This window comes from Meriones unguiculatus, chromosome 19, assembly GCF_030254825.1.
Source record: "Meriones unguiculatus strain TT.TT164.6M chromosome 19, Bangor_MerUng_6.1, whole genome shotgun sequence".
Lineage (NCBI taxonomy): Eukaryota > Metazoa > Chordata > Mammalia > Rodentia > Muridae > Meriones > Meriones unguiculatus.
In genome coordinates this window covers 59,682,716-59,704,302 of record NC_083366.1, presented here as the reverse complement: position 1 = coordinate 59,704,302, position 21,587 = coordinate 59,682,716, and the positions used below count along the sequence as shown (strand labels likewise).

General features: G+C 45.3%; 1 long non-coding RNA gene across 2 annotated transcripts; it reads left to right on the top strand.

Annotated features, from left to right (window-relative positions):
• Nucleotides 1-794: 794 nt before the first annotated feature.
• LOC132649194 (uncharacterized) lies at nt 795-13,494 on the top strand. 2 transcript variants are annotated; one of them, XR_009587639.1, is made up of 3 exons: nt 795-911; nt 7,320-7,432; nt 13,336-13,494. It is a non-coding gene; the product is annotated as an uncharacterized LOC132649194 (long non-coding RNA). The 2 variants fall into 2 exon arrangements; XR_009587640.1 differs by lacking the exon at nt 13,336-13,494 and adding an exon at nt 6,967-7,076 and having other exon boundaries at nt 861-911; nt 7,320-7,355.
• The last annotated feature ends 8,093 nt before the right edge of the window (nt 13,495-21,587 follow it).

Below are 21,587 nucleotides of genomic sequence, written 5' to 3'. Positions count from 1 at the left end.
TGTGTGAGTGTGGTATACACATGCGCCCTTGGGCATGCATGTGCAGAGACCTGAGGAGAACTTTGCTGTCCACTCTTTATTCCTTTGAGTTTTCACTGAACCTGAGCTAGGCTGGTCCCAGCATTCCTGGAGCTGGGCAGCAAGCCCCAGAGTTCCTCCTGCCCCTGGCCGAGATTGCAGGAGCATTTATTTACCTCTTACTGTATATGTGTGTGTGTGTGTGTGCTTTTATTTTTTGTTACATTTGTTTGTTTATTTCTATTTGTGTGTGTGTGTGTGTGTGTGTGCATGCCAGAGAGAGACAGAGACAGAGAGACAGAGACAGAGAGAGAGAGGCCACAGCATGCATGTTCAGGTCAGAACTTGTGGGAGTAAGTTATCCCTTTACCATGTGGGACAACTCAGGTTGTCAATCATGACATCAGCTGCCTTGGCCCACCGGAAGATCTCTCAGGCCCCCGTTTCTGCATTTCTAAGGAAAAGAATCATCTCATGCTATCAACTTCATTTAGTTTCACACACTATCTGCCACTCTTTGCTGTGTCTCTTTACTGAAGACTTCTCATTCTGTACTGAGGTGGTGGACTGGATAGTTTTATGTCAGCTTGACACAAGCTAGAGCCATCAGAGAGGAGGAAACCTCAATTGAGAAAATGTTTCCATAAGACTGGGCTGTAGGCAAGCCTGTAGGGCATTTCCTTATTTAGTGATTGATGGGAGATGGATGACCCAGCCCATTGAGGGTGGTGCCATCTTTGGGCTGATAGTCCTTTGTTCTATAAGAAAGCAGGTCAAGCAAGTCATGAGGAGCAAGCCAGTAAGCAGCACCCCTCCATGGCCTCTGCATCAGCTCCTGCCCAGGTTCCTGCCCTGTTTGATTTCCTGTCCTTAATTCCTTTAGTGATAGACAGGTAAGCCAAATATACTCTTTCCTTCCCAACTTGCTTTTGGTCATGGTGCTTCATCACAGTAATAGAATCCCTAACTCAGAGGATGCTAGTTGTGTCTGCATCATGTATGTTTAGTTTAGCATGTGTGAGGTCCTTGGGTTCCTTTCCTACTACCCAGGAGGAAATTTTTTCTTCAGTAGAACAACCAAAGCAATAATATCCCTGCCACAGCCAGTGAAGTCTCATGTAAAGGGCAGATTGGTATAAACAGGTCAATTAAAAAAAAAAAAAAAAAAAGACAGGATCTCACTCCAGGCTGTCTGGAGCTTACTATTATAGCTTTCAGCATGGCCTAAAAACCAGCATTCTCCTTCCTCATTCTCCCAAGTGCTAGGCTTCCAGCGGTGTGCCACTACTACTTGCTTCCGGGGTTTAGACAGATCTTACCGCCATGGGCACAGGCATGCCTTACGTGATTTAGTTAGCAGAGAGGATGACCCTGGCAGGAGGCCTGGACACTACATGGGGTTGTCACTTGAGCACCTAATCTCTCAGTGCTGGCTCTCGGCTGCCTGGTAGCCACTCACCAGAAGCATACTCTTATTCCCAGGGCAGTTGTCCTGACCTTGTTGTTTGTCACCACAAGCCTCATGACTAGGATTGCTAAATTTACCACACTGAGTTGGGTTTCCAACCCAGTCCTTTTCTAGACTACCATGTCATGCTCTGGGCCTGTGGGGGTCAAGCCAGGCAAAGTGGATAGCATTAATCATAGACCAAGTGATTCTCCATACATTCAAGGTCAAGGTTTTTTCAAACAAACAAACAAACAAAAAAACCGAACATGAAGTTGAAGGGTACAGAGTTAGGGATGGATCAGGGGGGAATTAAGGGTAGGAGTTGGCAGATAATGGGGATATGCTCAAAATACATTATATACAATTTTTAAAGACTCAACAAAAGTATTTTTAAGAAATGTAGGAAAGCTCTTCTCTATTTAAAACACTGTATTGTTCTACCCTCACTTGAGAGATTTTGCTATCTCATTCATTTTACTCATTCCTGTCATTAGCTTGCACTTTTTTAAAAATGTAATGTTTAGCAATAATCTCATCATATTATCCCAAGAATCTGGACTTTATTCTATACAACATTTTAATATTGCAAATTAATCTCAAAAACCAAGCCTTTACCTTACAAAAGAATCCCAAATCTATGACCAACTTGGCTAGTAAGTCATGATTTTATTTTTGCAAAAATAAATGTTACAAAAGTCAAAACTATTGGATAAAAATGATGTAAAATGGTCAAACACAGTTATAAAATGTATGCAACAACAATTATAAAACAAACAAACAAACATACACATTAAAAGAAACCCCCAAGCCCCGTATTTATGCTGAAGGGCAACACTGCCTAACCTGCTCTTATGACTGAGGTGCCAAAGGCTGAATTTGACACAAAATATGTGACTTGTGAATATTTATTGAATGACCTGAGGGAAGCTACTCCCAATGTTTGTGACTGCTGGTGTAACTACCTTTGCTTCTTAGCTGAGCATGTGACGCTTAGAGGATTGACTTGGGGTGTCATAGCATTTCTTCTGAGGTCACCTAGCACCTTCATGGATCTTCTTCCCAGTTATCAGATGGGAACTGTTAGTGGAGCATTCCTCCCCTCCCCTTCCCTCCCCCCTTTTCCCCTTTCTTCCCCTCTCCTCTTCTTCCCTCTCTTCCCCTTTTCGTTCCCTCCCCTTTCCTCCCCTTCATGCTTCTGTGGTTAAGAGCACTGGCTGCTCTTCCAGAGGACCTGGTTTTGATTCCCAGCACCCACATGACAGCTCACAACCCCCTCTTACTCCAGTTTCAGGGGATCCAGTGCCTTCTTCCGATCACTGGGGGCACACATTAAACGTGATAATAAAATGTAACGTGCTAACAGTTAAAACCAGGCAGGATGGCTCCGGCCTGTAATTCCAGTCCACAGAGGCAGAAAGGTTGTCTCAGGTTCAGAGCCATGTTGAGTCATGGCGTTTTGTGATGAGTTATCTAGTGAGTCTGAGGCCAGCCTGGACTTCAGAGTGAGACCCCATTTCAAAAGCTAACATTTTCTCTTGGTTTCCACAATCTCTTTAAGGGTCTTTCATGGCACACATGTTTAGAGATACAGATGTAGTTCTTTTGCTTCCCTTTTTTTTCAATGCTGTATAATTTGTGATGATTTAATACCTGAGCATGGATTTTATTCATCTGCTGTGCTGGGGGATCAAGGAGGTGTTCGGGGAAAGCCAGGTTAAAAACCAAAAAACCAAAAAACTAATGACCCTTACATGGTATCTGTTCTCCAAAGTGAGGATGCCTAATCCTGTTGTAAGGGCTGAGGAGGCTTCTCCACCCTGCCCAGGTCTGACCAGCTCTTCAGTTGGCCTGTGTATGAACTGATACACACTTACGTAAGTTTAGGTGTTTTCAGTCAGCATTTGTTGAAATGAATTGTGTAAGTGTGTGTTTACCCATAGTATGAAAATGAAAAAGATCACAGCTACTAATCACACGAGAAAACTTAGTGCACCCTCCTGAAGACTATGACAAACCGAGGTAGCTATAGAATCTATAAACTTTTATTTAACTTTGGGGAAAAAACATTTACATGCAGGGATGTAGAATGCCATTTGCTTTGACATATTTTGGGACGTATGTTCAAGGACACCATCCAGCTTATGACGGGATTCCCAGATTGTGATGGGAAATCAAATACTCTAAATGCCCCCTGCCTAGTGCAAATGACTCTTCCTCCACACCTAGAAAAGGCTACCTCTCATTCCCCATTCCTTTACCCTCTGTCTTCCTTTTTCAGCTCCCACAAGCCTCCAGGGTCTCATGTATGCTATGCTGGCTTCAACTTCACTCAGTAGTAGAGGGTGTTTTTGAACTTTGATCCTCCTGCTTCCACCTCCTAGTACTTCTGATATCAGGGCTCAGAGTATAGCCACGAGCTACCACAACTGCTCTGTGTGTTGGTGAGGACTGAACTTGGGGCCTTGTGTAGGTAAGGCAAGCAGTCTATCAACTGAGCTCCTTCTCTAGCCCCCTTCTTTCTTTTCACTCATTGTCCTTCCTCTGCACCTTTCCTCTTCTCTTTTCAGTATCATTTTTGTTTGCCTCAACCCCCATTCTCTCTCATCGGGTCTCTATACCACAGCCCTGGCTGTCCTGGGACTCACTGTATAGACTAGACTGGCCTTGAACTCACAGAGATCCACCTGCCCCCCAGAGGACTAATGGCATGCGCCACCCTGCCCGGCTCCTTGTATGCCTTTTATAAAACTGAAATAGCTGAGTTCTGGTGAGCTACAAGGGTCACTACACAGTCACGTTAGAGAGATCGCTCTCTGGGGATAATGCTAAGGGTAGACTGACCTTTACTGCTCAAGGGAGGATGGTGGTGGAGGAAGAACAGCATGGCTGGAGCATGCCCCTTCTGGAGGTTCAGGGATAAACTGGCAACAGACAGGTTAACGAGGAAAGACCTCACTTTCATCAGTGTGGACTGAGCAGGGTTAGTACCCAAGCAACTTAGCTCACTACGGAGATGGAGGAGGCACACACTCACCCTTTACACAGAGGACAAGGCGAGAGGGTAGGGGTAGACTGTGAGGTTGTTAGAGCAAATGAATAGATCTGGGACAGAAGTGAACTTGTAAGCATCCTCTTTGGAATTGAATCCATTTGAGAGGCAGGCACTGGTGATGAATCATCACTGCACATTATGCTCTTGTATCTTTTGATCTGAGGAAGGTAATACAATTTCGTGGGGCAGGGCAGGGGGAAGGGGGCTAGAAGGTCCTTGTGGGTCCAGTCTTTTGTTGTTGATGTGATGATGATGATGATGATGATGATGATAATGATGAAACTCTGGCTGACCTAAACTTGTTATATAGGTAGATCTAGGCCTGAACTTACAGTGGTCTTCCTGCCTCTTGACTGGCAGGACAATCAGAATTTCAAGCTCATCTTCAGCTATGTAAAATATTACATATAACAAATTAAAAGCCAGTCTGGAATACTAAGATACCTAAGATCTTGTTTAAAAAAAAAAGTTATTGATTTAATCCCTTTGTTTGCAGGGAAGGATTATAGTCTATTTTTTCTTTGTTTTGAAACGGGGTCTTATTACGTAGTCCATGCTAGCCTTGAACCCTCATTCTTCCTGCTTGAGCCGCCAGAGGAGGTGGAATTACAGGTGTGTACCACCATGCCCAGCAGGACTATATTCTTGTGGGAGAGAAAATACTATTATGGCTGTGAGAGAACATAATTTAGAATAAAGTACCCAATTCCACAAAGCCATGGGAGGGTTGTAAGCGAAGAAAACACACAATCATTTAGTGGACTGGTCACCCCAGTTCCTTTTCCAGCGAGGAAGTCATCAGAAATCGAATTAAGATCAGAAACGGCTTGATGAATATGGAGCAGAGCAGAGGAAATTGGATCTCCTGGCGGGCTTATTTCTGTAGCACGGTTACTGCCCCTCGAAACACCCTCCATCAGCAAGGAAAATGTTTGCCCAGTCAACCGGATGCTGGCATATTCTGCCCTGGTCAGCGCCGGGAAACTCCTCCTGTCTCCAGCTCCTTCCAGAGCCCACAGCAACTCTGGGCTTTCTGTTTGCACGTAGCATTCACTACCTCGGTCCCTGCCCACACCTCTCTCCCATTCCACTTTCTGTGTGTGCAGTTTATTTCACACGGAGTAGTGTTCCGACTTTGAGACAGTCGGCACCTTGTTATCAAATCACATGTTAAAAAGTTAAAAATGTGCAGGTGTTTTTATTTATTTATTTATTTATCACAATGTATTCACTTTATTTATTTATTTATTTATTTTTTTTTTGTGCAGGTGTTTTTAAAGTCAAGTCTTTTTATATAACTCAAGCTTGTCTGAAATTCCCCAGCCTTCCAAGTGTGGAGAAGACGTGTGTGTGTGTGTGTGTGTGTGTGTGTGTGTGTGTGTGTGTGTGTGTTTGTGTGTTTGTCTGTGTGCTTGCTACGGTGCCTGAACTACCTGATCGAAATTTGGTTTTGGAGGTAGGATCTCACTGTGTAACCCTTGGTGATGTGGAACTCACTGTGTAGACCTTGCTGTCCTCAAACTGCCTCCCGAATACTGGCATTAAAGGCATGAATGACCATGCCCAGAAACCCAATTTTATTTTATAGATATAGTCTTCAGAGAATGGTGCTTTTAACATTTATCATCTCTCTTTCTCTCTCTCTAATCCATGACTAGTCCTTTGTCAAATGTGTGTTTTTAAACATTTCTTTCTACTTGTCCTCATTTTAACATCATCTTTCCCAGGGCAAACATTTACATTTAGTGTAAATTTTTTCTCCTATGGATCAGGTCTTTGTTGCTGAGTCTAAGAAATCTTTAGTGGTCTTAGATCCTGAAAAAACTCTCCATGTTATTTCCTATGTTTCATATTCTGTTTAAACTCATAGTCCATTTCAAGCAAATTTTTGCGTAAGATCTGAATGGGCTGTGTGTCATTCTGCTTGCCTGTGGGCATCCAGCTCCTTCAGCACCATTTTTTAGGACTAATGTTCTACCAGTGAGGGAATGAGTTTTGAAGCCTGAAGGTAGTGTATGCTTGTAAGCAAGCTATTCAGGGGGCTGAGGAAGCATGATCATGAACTCCAGGCTAGCCCGAGAAACACACGCAAGGCACATGCACACACACAGACACATTCACACAACACACACTCATACATATGGGCACACCCACACAAACGCATTTGCACACACATACAATTACATAATATACACACAGACATACATACTCACACACATAGACATACATAGATACACCCATGCAAGACACATTCATACACATACATACACAGACACACATGTACACACACACAGACACACATACACAGATACACTCACATGCACAGACATGCATACATACACGTACACTCACACTCACATACGCACACTCAGACAGACAGACAGACAGACAGACATACACACACCAAGCTCAACCTCTTGTTCTTTTGGGTTGTGTTGTAGAATAGCTCTGAAGGAGAGCTCCTGCCTAGCATTCACAAGGTCCTGGGTTCAGTGTTAAGCATGAAGAAAAAGCTATACTGAGCGCAGTGAGCAGCCTCTCTCTCAAGGCCCTGAGGTAGGTCTGAAAAGGGGGGAGGGAGCAGGAGTGTGTCACCATTAACTGTCACATTTGCTATAGAGTTCGCTATACATGTCTCTGTGGGTGCTTTTTATCAAGTTGGAGATTTGTTCCTCCTCTATTGCTGTTTTTCTGAGTTTTTTTTTTTAAATTATGATAAATAGATGTTGAATTCTATCAAAGATTACTTTATGTTGAATGATTTTAGTCTCCTTATTCTCTTTTTCTGTTTTGGAACAGGGTCTCATGGAACTGCTCAAGTTGCTCTGACACAACCCTCCTCCTGTCTTGGCTTCCAAATGACAGAATTACAGCTGCACGGTACTCTTGCCTGGCTATTTGCTAATACATTGGTAAGAACCTTTTGCATCTAGATTACTGAGGAACACAGCCAGTTGGCACAGGCAGAGTTGAAAGACAGAGAAGAAATCAAGGAGACATAGAGAGGAGGGGCAGCCCCTTGCCCTGGGATCTAGTTTGTTTCCTGGGAACCTCAGTGCAGCTGATAAAACCAAGACTGCCCATGCGCTGTTCTCTCCCAAGACATGCAGACCAGGATTGTAAAGAATGAGTGGCGCTTGCTCACGGCCAGCGTGATTGTGGCCTCTAGTTTCAGCTGTGCTGACACTTGTAAAACCAACCCATAACTTCATTTACAAAAGGTATATATCTAGATATTTTGGTTTTTCCAGACAGGATTTCTCTGTGTAGCCTTTGCTGTCCTGTACTCACTTTGTAGACCAGGCTGGTCTTGAACTCACAGAGATCCTCATGCCCCAGCCTCCCTGAGTGCTGGGAATACAGGTGTGTGCCACAGCGCCTGGCCAAAAGGGAAATTTTTGAGAGGAATAAGTAAACCAGCTTATCTTTTCAACTTAATCTTTACTCAACTTTTAAACTTTGCTTAATCCTTAAAGATTGCTATGAATTACATCCTTTAAGCAACGTAATTGATTTTATTTTACTTTGGTTTTTCAAGACAGGGTTTCTGTGTAACAGAGTCCTGGCTGTCCTGGACTTGCTTTGTAGACCAGGCTGACCTTAAGCTAACAGAGATCCACTTGCCTCTGCCTCCCGAGAGCTGGGATTAAAGGTATGCGCCACCACACCAGAGAGCAATATAATTTATAAAGCCATGGCACCATGCAGCCATCTAAACGTGACAACTTACTGAGACAGTGCCTTTCCAGAAACCCTCACCTTTTCTTTGGTGTGCACTGTTATTTCCCATACTACCCTCTGTGTAAACACTTGAGAAACTCACTCGTTTGCTTCAGGCTGATTCATCTCTAAGTTTCTGTGGTGGAGTCAAGGATGTGGCTTTACCTGAGTGGGGGTCGCTGAAGGGGAAGGGAACTGAGTCCCCTGGCAGCTGGTGTGGGCGGGGCTGGGCTGTGGCTCCTCATTGCTGGCTGCAGTGAATCCTTTTTATTATGTGGTCTTTGTCTGGAAAGGGCCATGCTGGGATCATAAAGTGAATTAAGAAGTAATCTTGTCTCCCCCTCCCCCACCCCAGAGATGATAGGAAATCAGTGTGGCTTTTTTCTTTAAACACTTAGTAAGGCTCACCGTGAAATCATCTGGGGCAGACTCCGTTTCTCTGATATTTAAAGATGCAGCTTTAGTAAAACAAACAACAAGAAACAAGGGCGGACACGGTGATTCAGTAGGTACAGGTGTTAGCACCCAAACTTGATGACTTGAGCTGGCTCCCTGGACCCCACGTGGTGAAGGAGGACCTGGGTGTCACAAGCTGTCCTCTGACTTCCACAAGCAGCCCTAGAAGAGTGCCCTCCCCCCTAAGTAAATACACGTAACAACAAAAGCACGACAAAAGAAACAAAGCAACAAAGAAAAATACATGTTTAAATGTGCGATTACTGTTATTTTTGTTGTTGCCTTTTACTGGGCTTGAACACACACGTTGGCGATTCTTCTACTTGGGAGGTAGAGGCAGAGGTAGTCCAGAACTATTCGGGAATTCAAGATAAGTTTTAGATATACAGCAAGTCCTTGTCTCATCTCCCATCCCACACTCAAAAAGTACTTAAAATATACTTGGTGCATCAACAACATGATTAATTTTCCTCCCTCCCGTCTTCCCTCTTTCCCTCCCACCTTCCCTCCTTCCCTTCCTTCTTTTTTGAGACAGTCATGTTCTGTAGTACTAAGATCCTAGGCTGGAATTCGATTTGTTAATTTGAAAGATCAAATCCCAGGGACTGAGCTCAGTTGGTAGAGTGCTTCCCAGCATGCGCCAGGTCCAGAGTTCGATCTGTAGCATGTCATCAGCCAGGTCTAGTAGCCCATCCCTGTAATTAGTTGCAGGAGTTGTAATTCCAGCAGGCAGAGGCAGGAGGATCAGGAGTTCTAGATCACCGGAGGCTGTCTAGCAAATTCCAGGCCTGCCTAGGCCACACAGAGGAAACCGGAAAGAAAGACAAGAGAAACCATCCCCGAGTCTCCTGAATAAGACTTGCTTTGAAGTTCTGTCTACAGAACATTTTAATTGCTGTGGGTATGTTGACACACGCCTGTCACTCCAGGATCTAGGGGCAAGGTAGCAAGATCATGAATTTTGGGGCAGCCTGGGTTACAGAGTGAAATTGAGTTTTAAAACTACCAACCCACCAATGAAACAAACAAAAACAAATCCTAACCAACTAGCATCACAACCAACGGAGGGAAAAAAAAGAATCCCCAAAGAAAACACGGGACAGGGCTTCACCGGTTAGGACGAGATGCTTCCTTAAGCTTCGTGCTTTTGTTAGCCCTTCTGCTCAGCGAGAGGAGGATGCCTGGTGTCCAATGTGTGAACGCTAGTGACGCTGCCTTCCCTGCCGGACACCCTCAGCTTTACCTCAAGGTCCAGCGGGTCTGTCAGCTCCTCTCCTAAGGCACATTGGCTACCCCACCAGACCACATCCCTGCAAGGGGCGTGATGGGACCAGCGAGCTGCCTTAGCACGGATACAAGACTGGCAACCTGAGTTAGAGCCTGGAAGCCATGTAAGGTGGAAGCTCCACAAAATTATCCTCTGCTTTCCACATGCACCCCTCCTTGTCCCCTCTCTCTCACAAATACACACACCACACCACACCACACCACACCACACCACACCACACCACACCACACCATCATAATAACAATAGTGAATGCAGTAAAAATAAAAATTGAAAAAAAAAGGAATATTAGCATAATGCTTGATATTTTCTAGTTGGGGCTGTTGTTATAGATTCTCTTAGTTGGTTCTACTTTTAGTTGGACTCCCGAGTGTCATGGTACATGCGTGTGGAGGCCAGAGCATAGCTTGAAGGAGTCAGTTCTCTCTTTTCACCACGTAGGCTGAACTCAGAACGGGTCCCACTTTAAAGCAGGGGCAAGAGACGGGCTTGTCTGCTCGTCACCTTCATGTTTGCTCGTAAGGGGTGCTTTCAAACTTGAGATCCTCTGACCTAGCTCTCCCGAGGGCTAGGATTACAGGCACGTGACCCAGCGCTTAGCTTAAAGTTACTGCCCCTGATACCAATTTGCCAGTTTAGCAGAGTCTAACCCTTAGTCCTATTAAGACTTACATCTGATCATTCTCTGAACCCTGTAGGGTGTATAGTGACCTACCTGGCCTCTACCCACTTTAGGCGACAACCTCTTTCCCCATCCAGTTGTGGCAATATGAGGTATCTCTAGACATTGCCAAATGTTCCCTGAAGTGAAAATCACACCATTTCCCTACAGTTGTGTGAGTACCCCCCCCCTTTTTTTTTTAAAGCTAATACAAGCTCGATGGGAGAAAGCTTTACAGTAGAGGTAAAAGTTCAGAAAATAAAAACTATTCTGAACCACAGAGACTATACCCTGGACCATGCCAGAATTCCTCTGTGAAGTTAGGTAGACACTGAGAGGCCGCTTTGTGGGAGAAATGTGATAGGGTGCCTCTTCATTTGGATCTAGCAGAGAGGACTCACCCAAAGTGAGATTCTTACGAGGCTCTGCTTGAGAACTGTAGAGGAAGTGTGAGCAGTGATGGAGGGGAGAGGTAAGGAGAGGAGGGGGAGGGGTGTCAAGAGATGGGAGGGAGGGCCTGAGCCAAGCCTTAGGTGAAAGGTGGTAGCCCAGGGCAGGGCAGATTAGGGTAGAAGAGAAATACTCCAGGTTGGCGGGTCAGTGTTGGCTCCGGGAATCTCACACCCACAGGTTCCAGACCTTTGGGGAGCCTGGTTGAGAGACGGGAGGTGCGAGACAGGAGGTGTGTGCTGATGGTGTCTCTGGGAATGGAAAAGATTAAGGAAAAAAGATAAAGGGATGGAGGTGAGGGATCTGTGATACTGAGCACTGGGAGGAGCAGGAAGTGAGAGCCTCCATCTGACCTCAGGAGACAATACCACACTTGGGTATGGATTCCAGAGAAGGACAGAGGGACAGAGAGAGGAAGAAATGGGGGAGGGGGGGAGAGAATGATGATGTAACACTGGCAGAATAAACAGGAAGCTGTGGGTTCCAGGGTTCCACATCCAGCTCCACACACATGTGAGAAATACAACAGGGCAGGGAAACTCTAAATTGTGATTTTGGCAGCTGCCAGGAGAATGGAGAAAAGCCAGGCTTGGTGGTGCAGGCCTTCAATCCAAGCCCTCAGGGAGGCAGAGGCAGGCGAATCGGATCGATGGAACTCACAGCTGAAAGAGAGAGAGAATGGAGATAGGGGGAAGCCATGGATTTTGCAGTGGAGTTTATGAAAGCAGGCGGGCTCAGTGACAGAGGCCAGCAGATAGCTGCACGGTAGAATGGGGTGTGGGTAGCTTCACTGATAAAATGAGAAAGCCCCTAATGTCGAGGAAAGCATGCCTAGGTTTTAGCCAGTATCTGAAAAAGAAGAGAGATAGAAAGAGGTATCGGGCAAGGTGGCACACACCTGTAATCCTAGCACTTGGGAGGCAGAGGCAGGAGGATCTTTGTGAGTTCGAGGCCAACCTGGTCTACAAAGCAAGCCCAAGACAGCCAAGGCTACACAGAGAAACCCTGTCTCAAAAAAAAAAAAAAAAAAAAAGAAAGAAGAAAAAAAGAGAAAGTTGCCTGGGCCATATGGCAGGGGTGGCAATATTCAGCCAGGGCTCAGGAGCGGTTAAATCTCATTTAGGGGAAAATTATTCCCCTCCCATTTTTTTAACATTCGTTTAGTTGAATCAGCCTTCATGAGGGTGGTCTCTTGTCCCAGTGATGGACAGGCCAAGCTGGATATATTTTTATTTTATTTTTTCATTTATGTGTATGGTGTCTGTGTGGGTACCTATGGAGACCGGAAGAAGGCATTGGATCCTTTGGTAGTGGTGTTACTGGAGGTTGTGAGCCTTCCGATTCCGGTGTTGGGAACCAAACTAGGATCCTCTGGAAGAGCAGCAAGCACTTCTCACTGCTGGGCCACCTCTCCGGTGCCCTGGATTAAAGCGCGAGGGAGGAGACGATAGTACGAGATGTCGTAATGTTGGGGACACAGCAGAGTGTCATGTCTACACACATGGCCAGAGGCATTCCATCCTTCGGACCAGAAGGCCCTGGGGAATGGCGAAGTCAGTGTTTGCTTCTTCAGTGTCACAGGAGTGGGAAAGGGTGCTCAAGGCTGATCATGAGGTCGTGGGTCCATCCTTAGCAGCATGTAAAGGCTATTTAGTAACATTCCTCTTCCCTCAGGAGTTGAGTCTTTAAAGTGATTTAGGAGTTGAGCTGAAACTGGGGAGTAGGCAGGGGCTGTTTTTACCATGAAAATCTAGAGATCCAATCCCAAATTCTTCACCAGCAGGGACAAGTATCCTGACTGGAGTTTTGGTCATACTTTCACATACATCCTTCAGGCAAGGTGCTTATTTAGGGGAAGAGAGATAGCAGAAAACCAGATTCTCCTCCCCCAACTTCCCTTCCCCGCCCCTCTCCTATTTCAGGCCCCTGCTTCTCTGTTCTATGGCCAGGACAGATCCAAGGACATTTTCAGCTACTCCCCAAGGACTTGAATGGAGGCTTTTGTCCCTAAATTCCCGGTCCATCTCTGTCTCCTGTCCTCATCATAACTACAGGCTTGTTATTATGAGGCTTCCAACCTTACAAACTTTAAAGGTCGACGTCGTGAGAGCTACCACAGCTCTTATCCCAGGAAGCCAGAAAAACCCTGCAAGTCACATATGTTGCTAACGGATTAATGTTGCATCATTTGCAGTCTTAGCCTATGAGTGTTCGTTTTTTTTTTTTTTTTTTCTCTTGCCAGAACCTCCCTCAACACAGTTCAGGGTAGAGCGTTACCTGCTAGCAAGTTCACATCTTGGACTCCAGCCACGGAGCATCCTGCTCTCCCTTCCAGGGCCCTTCGAGAGCAATGAGCTGCCAGAAGACCCTAATCACATGCGTGCTGTCATCTGGAAATGATTACAGCCCTAAAGACAAAAAGAATCCATGTTGATAGCATTGATTAGTTTCTTATTTCTGAGTAGGGAGAATCTCCCTTCATTGCTTAAGATCCTGCTACAGTATGTTCCAACTTTTTTCTTCGGTGGTGTAAAAAGTAAACTTATTGTGCTGTGGGAGGCTAGAACCATTTACACTGGGCTTTGAAGGTTGTAACCGTCTCTCCAGTGGCTTTTGGGCCATCTTCAACCAATGCTTATCACATCAAAGGCCAGAGTTGGTCCTGATGGGCTGGGAAATGTGGGGTGGGGATCTAGGGGTCTGGGACCCAGGCTAGGATGGAAGAAGATGGAGAGAGGATCCCTGTGGTCTTACATTCCAGTTCCTCAGATCTTCCAGCTGCGCATTTGTGACCGTGAAAGCCACAGAGTGAAAACACACACAACACCCTGCTTTGTGAATGTAAAGGAGGAATTAGAAATGAGCAAAAAGAAAGAAAACAGAAGTTCACTTTCCTCTTTCATCTTTCTCTAGAACCCAAATAAGGCGCATCAATACAATAAGTTTCTAGCCACTGCTTTAGAACCTTCGCTGGACTTAATTGCTAGGTTAAAAAGAACCCCCAGAAAGGTTGGCGGAAACAATGGAGAATAAATTCTGTCATTGCTCTGGGGTGCTGAGCCAAAATAATGGCAACCCTTAATAGCCAGGCTGAGCTGTGGAGGGCAGGGTTATTTTTATCCTAACAAGAGGCGCTGGTGATGTGGAGGAAATTGTCTCTTTGGGAGAGGATTGCTTGCCTGACTTGACCACAGCAGTAATAAGTTTCTGGGGCTCCTAAACAGGTGTATAAGAATGGGCGACCTTGAATGCAGATGAGGAGAAAGGATGAGAAAATTGACAGAAACCAAAGACTCCCAAGGTAACTTGTCGTGGAAATAAACAAGCTTGCAGAAATGAAACAATGGAGAGATGATAGAAGGGTGTCTCTAATGAAGTGATTTTGAAGGAAAAACCATTTGGATTCTTTTCATGCTGAAAGCATACACAAGGTCAGCTTATCTGTCTAGGAACAAAATCACCTGATTTTGTATCTGAGACAAATCTCTAAAGTACGGAAGGGAGATAGTAATACCCTAACTTCTCCAAAGTGTCAAGGGTTTAAAATTGATCAAAACGGTGATAGTAGAAAAATTGGATTAGGTAATTGATAATTTTTTGTGCAGTTTTTAAAAATAAAGATTTATTTTGTTTGTTTTTTTTATTATGTGTATGGGCATGTGTTTGTGGGGGGGCGGTCTGTGCACATGAGTGATGGTGCACACAGAGAGGAAAAGAGCTGACTCCCTCCTGCCCATGTCCCTCCTCCTCTTGCTATGCTTTTTGAGAAGGGGTCTCTCTATGTAGTCCTCACTGTCCTGGAACTCACTGTATAGACACAGCTGACTTTGAACCCTCAGAGACTGGCCCCCTTCTGCCTTCTGATCCCCTTTTTCTTCTTGGCAGGGTCTGTGTGAATAACCCTCATCTTCAGCTCTTTCTTAAGGCTGATCTCATTCATTTCTTAGGTTGTGCACTGGGCATTGAAAGAGACACAGACATATAAGACATAGAAAGTGGTGACCTGGCCCTGGTCCAAAACAGGAAGAAAGCAGCAAAAAATATAAGTGGAAGAGTAATATCCCTTTCCCATTCAACTCAATATGTTTTGGCTGCTATGTGTTTATTTAATTCAGTTTACTTCATAATTTTATTTTCTTCCCCTCTCCTTCCCTCCCTCTCTCCCTCCCTCCTCCTCTTCTTTTCCCTCCCTCCCTCTCTCGCTCCCTCCCTCCTCTTCTTCTTTTAACAATGTCTTTTATATTCTAGGATGGCCTAAAAGTGGCTATGCAGCCAAGGATGACTTTGAACTTGTGAATGTCGCCTTCCACCACCACACCCTGCTTGTGCTGTGCGGGACTGAATTCAGGCTCTGGTGGGTGCTAGGCAAGAACTCTACTGCTTTCGCTGCATCTTCAGCCTTACATGTCTCTTAATGACTGAAATAATTCAGAAACCATTCAAAGAGAAGGGAAAAAGCACAGCATTGATAGGACACCCAGTGTGTGCCTGGCATTTGCACGTCACGATTCTCACAAAGATTAAATGAAGGAGCCTTCTGACCGCAGATGAGCGTGACCGGGGCACCTCACACTCTCGCCGTTATGGTTATGGTGTCTTTACTGCCAGGCCTTCCCTGCTAAAATAGATGGCACGCTTTCAAACCATGAGCCAAAATGAACCCTTCCTTGAGTTGCTTTTGTTTCAGCAATGAGAGCAGAAACCAGCTCAGCAGTGACCTCGGAGGGCTGCAGAGAAGGCTCTGTGTCTAGTCTGTGTCCTTTTCCACCCCTCTGCGATTACTCACGGCTTTATCCGTGCAATTTAAATCTACATCCAGGTTTGAATTGGAAAATTGGGGATTACATCTATGCGTGCTTTTGGCAACAGCTGATTTTGTGGCTTACATAATTGGAAATGAGAGAAGGGTCACAACTCCAGCTTTGTCCAGGGCTCAAGCTGCACAAATGCTTGACAACCGTAAATTGGCTGGGTTCTCTTCTGGACACCAGATTCCAACATTGTTCTGCCTGTTGTTGCAGTTTTGCCTTAATTAGACGTTAACAGAAGTCAGGGGCAGATTGTTTTGGAATTAGCTGACCATGGACCCATGTATAGTTCATTTTAACCCGAGCTATTACAACATGAAGTTGTAATTTATGTCAGTGAGCACATGGCAAAAATCGCTTTAAACCCATATGAAAATGTAAGAAAGGATTTTGTAGTGGTTTCAGGATTAAGGTATGGGAGGGGCAGACAATGGTGTCTTTGTTTTCTTTCTAACTCTGGTTGTCCTGTCCTGCTCTTTAGTTGACACTAAAGAGGAGCTGAGGTGTGTGTGGTGACCAGAGAGGGAACTATGTGTGTGTCAAGGAGGAAGGGAGACAAATTGTTTACCTTGTTGGTTGCTCTTACCAAACACCTGACAGAAAGCAGTTAAAGGGAGGGAGGAAATGTTTGTTTTGGGTTGCACTGTGAAGGTACAGACAGACCATCATGGTTGAGAGGGTAGGGCAGCAAGAACTTGGTGAGGGTGGTTACCACTGCTACAGTCAGGAAGGAAGCAGAGAAGGCACAGGAAGTGGGGCAATGCTAAAAACCTCAAGGCCCTCTCCCTGGACCCCAACTGTCTCCTGTCCTTAGGCAGGCTCTTCCTGCCTAAGGCATTGTTACTGGTCAGGAATCCAGTGCTCCAACACAGAGGCCTGCAGGAGATACTTCACAGTTGGGAAGAAAAGCAGGGAAGGGAAAGGCGAGTGTTAGAATGATCCTAAGTTCAGGTAGGTCCTAGGGGTCATCATCTGAATCCTGTGTTTCATCTGGAAGGTCAAGATACGAAGTAGTTGGTCACATGTTGGTTGGTGGAAGAACTCACCCGAACACGCACTGACGCCCTTACCTTAAGCTCCAAGTCTTTGCAGATCCTGGCGGGAAAAGAAAGGCCTGGCCTTAGAGGAGAGTTTGTCAAGACCAGGAATGGTAGGGAAACCCTGAAGAGGCTGTGGTTCATTAGGGTGATATTGTGGGAAGCTATAACTATGTCTGAAGTGGAAGGAATCGGAGTTGGGTAATAGAGTGGTTCCTGGAACCTCAAGAAAGCTTTTTTTTTTTTGATGGGAGGGATGCCTGATTGGAGAACTCAGCACCTTCGTAGACCATGCCTCTAGCACAAGCTGGGGCTCACCATTTGGTAAACTCATTCTGAAACCAGGATGACCTTACAGGGCAGCCTTTTGGGTGGGGAGGCTGTCTGGAGCGTGGGCCTCAACCCTCCTAATGCTGGGACCTTTTAATGCAGTGCCTCATGTCGTGGTGACCCCCAACCAGAAAGTTATCTCATTGCTACTTCATAATTGTAAGTTCTTACTGTTCTGAATCACAGTGTTCATATCTGATACGTAGAAAATCTGATATGCCACACCTGTCAAAGGGTCTTGCAACCCCCAATGGGATAGCCACCCGCCCACAGATTGAGAACTTTTCATCTAGAGAAACAGAAGGGCATGTGCAACCAGCACAAAGGCTTAGGAACAGGATTCAGACATCCCAAGGAGAGTCTCTGTCTCTCCCGTGCTCTGTAATTCCCCAACTTCCACTGAGTTTCTGAAGTATTTAGCTGGTGCCTAGTTTTCATATGAAAAGCCTTCTGCACCCAGCTCTGGACTGGGCCATGGTCTTTCAGCAGTTTCACAGCCAGCAGACTGGTGATCAGAACGACACAGTGGGGCCTGCTTTTCTAGGAAGATAGGAAGACCCACCTTGCCATCTGGGCAATGCTCCTGTGAAATTACAGGCCTTAATTTTAGTGAATCTGTCCGGGGTTCATGCTAATCAACAAAATGAAATTCGGGGTGGTGCGGTAGAATTTGCTTCTGGCCTGGCTCTGAAACCGTCCCCGAAGCTTTCGGTTTGTTGATGGTTTGCTTGGGAAGCCGTGGAAAAATGTCTCCAGTGAAGTAACACTCCGTGCATGGCCACCATGTGTGGACATTTGGAGAGCGTCATGATTGACTGAAGGCTTCCTGTCTCTGCTAGTCACAGCTCAGGAGAGTGAGGGTGAACCAGCTGTGCAGAGGCCCAGTTTGGCCACATGGTTTCATGCCAGTGGACATGTATGTCTTTGTAGGGTGATACAGGAACTTGTCTGGGGGACCGATAAGATCACTGGCTAAGAAGAAATTTGGCCGGCTCTGAACTCACCTGCCCCTGCCTCCTGAGTACTGGGATTAAAGGTGTGTGCCACCACTGCCATGCAAGTCAGCATTTTCTAAAAAAGCAGAATTGACAGAATCAAACACACACACACACACACACACACACACACACAGGATTTATTAGAGTGGCTTGTCTGAACAGTCCAACAAATGTTGTCTCCTGACAGAAAGGCCAAGGACCTGGTTGTTCAGTCTACCATATTGGAAATCCCAGCAGCCCCACTCTGGGGCTAGAGTCTTGGGGAAGTCCCAGAGAGTGGCCATTTCAGTGTACGTTTTAATCTTGAAGAAGTGGGTTCAAACACCAGCGAAGGAATGCTGCAGCAACAGCATAGATACATTTGCCCCTGCCAGTAAGGACGAGCAGAAAAAAAGCAAAAGCTTCCTTCTTCTATGTCCTTGTAAGTGTGCTGCCACCAGAAAGTATGGGCCAGCGTTGGAGTGAGTCTTTCCAGCATAAAGGATCCAGATTTAGGATGGATCTTTCCACCTCAGAGGATTCGGTTAAGGAAATCCCCCACAGGTGGGCTTGGTGGCACACACCTGTGATCCCAGCCATCAGGGAGGCAGAGGCAGGTGGATCTCTGTGAGTTCGAGGCCAGCCTGGTCTACAAATCACAGGTATGTCTAGCTGCTTTTCTTTCCTTTCTTGTCCTTTTCTTTACTTTTCTTTTGCTTTTCTCTTTCTTTCTTTCTTTCTTTCTTTCTTTCTTTCTTTCTTTCTTTCTTTCTTTCTTTCTTTCTTTCTTTCTTTCTTTCTTTCTTCCTTTTACAGGGTTTCTCTGTGTAGCCTTGGCTGTCCTGGACTTGCTTTGTAGACTGGGCTGGCCTCGAACTCGCAGCAATCTGCCAGCCTCTGCCTCTCTGAGTGTAGCTGCTTGGTTTTAGTTGATTTCAGATGTAGTCAAGTTGACAACCAACAGTAGCCATTACATGTGTGCCATGGTGTGTGTGTGTGTGTGTGTGCGTGTGTAGAGATCCAAGGACAACATCTAGAAGTTTATTTTCTTCTATCATGTGGATACTGGAGATCGCATTAAGTCTGTCCAAGTTGGCGGCAGGTGCCTTTACCCAATCAACCATCTCACTGGCCCCTGGTTTGGTTGTTTCCTTTGTTTGTTGCTATTCTGAGACACGGTCGCTGCAGGTAGCCTAGGGTGGCCTCACTCTCCATTCTCTGGTCCTGCTCTCCTCTTGCTGAGATCACAGGCAGGTATCACCAGGCCCTAGATGCCTCTAATCCTTAGTCAGTAAACTTATGTGAGCAGAGGATCCCAGAGGTAGGAATTTCTGCAGTCAGATTGTCTGGATTGAAGCATGCATCTCTACGTGCCTAATGCTGGGTGTTAGATGGCAAATTCCTGCAGTCGTTCATGACTAAATCTCAGCCTGCTTATGTGTGAGACAGTGGAAAGTACATGAGAAAAGATTAAGAGCATAGAATAAAATATCCCATGTAGTGTGGCTTAGTTGCTTAAGAATTTCTTTTTCTCTGTGTAAATTAATTCTGGGTCCTTTGAGATGGCTCAGGGGGTAAAAGTGCTTGCCCCCAAACTCGATAGCCTCAGCTATGTGAGAGAGGGAGACCTGAGTCCTGAAAGTTGTGTATGCATGCACACACACACGCACTTGTGTGTGTGTGTGTGCACGTGTGCATGTACAAATACATACACACACAGTAAAATGTAATTAAAAGTAAAATAAAATAAAACAATTCTGAGAATAGACATCCATGGATAGCTTTGAAGCTCAATGATACTGCTAGAACAAAAATTCTTTTATTTTAATGCTCTGCTACTCTTTCCCCTTTCCTCCTGTCTTCTCCCCCAACTACTCTTTCCCTCCCTCCCTCCTTCCTTTTCTTCCTTCCTTCCTTCTGTACTGAGGCTTGAACCATACCCTCGTGTCTGTGAGGCAGACACTCTACTGCTGAGCCACACACTTGCCTTTTTTTTTTTTACTCTTATTTTGAGACAGGGCCTAGCTAAATTTTACAAGCTGTCTTTCAATTCATGGTGTAGTCCAGGCTGGTTTTGAACTTTCAATCCTCCTGCCTTGGCCTTTCAATTAGCTGAGATTACAGGTCTGCACCACCGGGTCTGACCATTTTTAGTTTGTGGTTTCCATCCAAAAATTGCACGATCGCACGCAGTTGGACTCCCAGCTATTTTCACCACGGGCTGCACAGTTGGAGGGCCAGGAAACAACTAACAGTACAATTGTTATCAATCTGTCTTCCTCTTTTTTTTTTTTTTTTCCTGGAAGCTTTCGTCAACAGCTTCTGCTTCTATCTCATTAGCCACTGGTAATTGCAAGCAAGGTAAACCGGCCAGTTAGTGCCTCCACTGGGCATACTGAAGTTTCCCAGAGAATGCGACTCTTCTTTCAAAGAAGGTGGGGGAGGGCAGCTCTGGAACTCATGAGGGACTGGGACACCCTTTCGTGAATTTGAGATAATAAATCCATCTTAAAGTGGTTAGCAAAATAGTTGGCACTTGCAAGTACTCATTTCACAGAATGGAATTATTATCTAATTATAAAGCAATGAGCCTTTTAAAAAGTAGCCAAATTAAACAGAAGAACATTTATATAGTTTCGTCTTCAAAGGTAATCAGCTTGGAAGGCAATATATCATTTTCATTAATTATATGTTACTATGTTCGGTAAACAGCCAGATTGCATGTTGTATTCATGTGTTGAAATACCTCACAGAACATTATTAATATGTACAACCAACAGAGACTAATGAAATAAATCAAACAGCAACAGCCAGCTTTTCCCCTGCCCCTGTTCTGGCATTGTACATGCTACCATTGAGCTACATCCCCAGACCTTCGATTTCTAGACAGGGTCTCCTTAAGGAGCTCAGGCTGGCTTTAAGTTCATTATCTAGCCCAGGCTGCCCTGGACTTGGGCATTTCCCTTCCTTTGTCCCTGGAGTACAGGAATGTGCTATTAGCATCACTCAGTTTCCTGCTTGTACAAGAGCAATGGCTTTGTTGGTCCCAAGTTTTCTCATCAGCTTCATCACCTATCGTAGCCATTAAAATTCACATCAGCCAGGTGGGGTGGTGCACGCCTGTAATCCCAGCACTCAGGGAGGCAGAGGCAGAGGGATCTGTATGTTCCAGTCCAGCCTGGTCTACTAAGTGAGTCCAGGACAGCCAAGGCTGCACAAAAAAAAAAAATCCTGTCTCAAAGGAAAAAAAAAAAGAGAGAGAGAGAGAGCCATTGATTGTCAGTCAACAGATAAAGATTTCTGGCACGTTTAAATATGTCTTACAGCCTTCAGCAAGCTCTG